We start from the raw sequence: 1,909 nt of genomic DNA, 5'->3' as shown, positions 1-1,909 counted from the left end.
AGCAGTTAAACCCGTTGCGTTAGGCGACGTTTCGAATTACCGCCCTAACAAAAGCAGATTTTATAAAGTAGTATTTTACTGCTTTATCTGATCTGAACATTCTTGCCTACTAATCTTGAACTATGGATACATCCAAGTGACAATAACGTCATCAGTGACTGCATATTCTGAGACCACAAAAGTATATTAGGCATTCTAAAGTTGTAGTAAATTTCGTACTTTAGACAAAATCTTCATTTCTCGCAAACAGAATCACAAATATAATGTTACTCACTTGATAATACGAGCGGAAAGGACGCATTGTCGTGACTGAGAACGGTTTTCTGTTAATCCTCTTATAACCGATTTGATCATTAGTTATTCTGCTTTTTTCAAGGGTCCGTTTCAACTGACGTAAATCACAGCTGTAGAAAGGATTAAATCGAATTATAGGTATCACAAGATCGTACTTAAAGGTTTAGACACATTCATCACGTCAAAAACGAGTTAAATAGATGGATATTAGTAACTTCTCAATAAAACAAGCTACTAACAGAAATCAGAACTAAAATTTAACCCAGACAGTAATTAATTTAATATACCGTTCTAACTGTGAGTATGGAATGTCATAAAACAAAAACTTATAATTATTAGTTGTTACTTCTGCCACCGATTGTGTATTTCTTTGTGTGTTTGTCAGCAAGATTTCTCAAAAACGCCCCCCCCCCCAGTAGCACAGCGGTATGTCTGCAGACTTACAGCGCTAGAATCCGGAATTCGATACCCGTGGTGAGCAGAGCACAGACGGCCCATTGTGTAACTTTGTTCTTAACTTCAATAATAATAATAAAAAAAAAACTTCTCAAAAAACGGCTGAATGGATTTGGACGAAAGTTGGTATACATTTGGACTATGACCCAACTTAGAAGTGATTAGTTTTTAGACGGTCAAGGTCAAAGGTTAAGGCCACACCAAAATTACGAAAATAAAAACAATCCTTATCTGTTAACATGGGGACCGTTTTGTCACACTATTTCTGCTCTATAACTCAGTCAAAAATAATCGAATTTTGATTAATCTTGGTGGACATATGTAAAATATTATACCTCATTGTTCTACCAAAAATTGTCCGCGTTCGTTCATGACGACGGACATACGGACATATTTCCGTATCTTTTGCAGGGCCGAATGTGATTAACGCTGCGTGGCGGAGGTTTGTGCTCTACTGAGTGCCCTCTAGTTGCCATTTGCGACACTAAACCCAGTAGTATTTCACGAGGTTTGGCCAGTTTATTAGGTTAGTTCTAACTCCATACACTAAACTAACAATGCATAACAATCTTCATAATAAATCAATAAACAACAATACAAATAAGTATTATACACATTAAACATTTTAAAGTGCTGTTAGTGAAACTAACGTTAAACAAAGAGTGGAATATCACTTGATCTGTCTTATATAATTATTATAAATTCCCAAGTCAAAGTTTTTCTTCTTTTTTCCGAATTTTTATAGTAAACATTTGATTATCCCCGGTAAAATTAAATAGGAATCTAAATAACTGTATGTAATTTAAGTTGGAGGCTCGTCACATTCAACGCGCCACGCCCCTCAGTGGCTCAGCTGTAAGTCGGAAGGCTTATAACGCTAAAAACCGGGTTTCAATACCCAAGGTTTGCACAGTATATACAGCCCATTCTGTAACTTTGTGCTTAACAACAACAAAAATAAACTGATAACAACAGCTTTACTTTTTTCCTATCCCAGTCCCACCAAACATGCTCGCCCTTTCAACCGTGGGGACGTTATAAAAGTTGGTGAAAGAGTAGCCCAAGAGTTGGCGGTGGGTGGTGATGACTAGCTGCCTTCCCTCTAATCTTACACTGCTAAATTAGGGACGGCTAGCACAGATAGCCCTCGTGTAGCTTT

Source organism: Limulus polyphemus, unplaced genomic scaffold (assembly GCF_000517525.1).
Source record: "Limulus polyphemus unplaced genomic scaffold, Limulus_polyphemus-2.1.2 Scaffold3062, whole genome shotgun sequence".
NCBI classification, from domain to species: Eukaryota; Metazoa; Arthropoda; class Merostomata; order Xiphosura; family Limulidae; genus Limulus; species Limulus polyphemus.
This window is presented reverse-complemented; position numbering follows the sequence as displayed.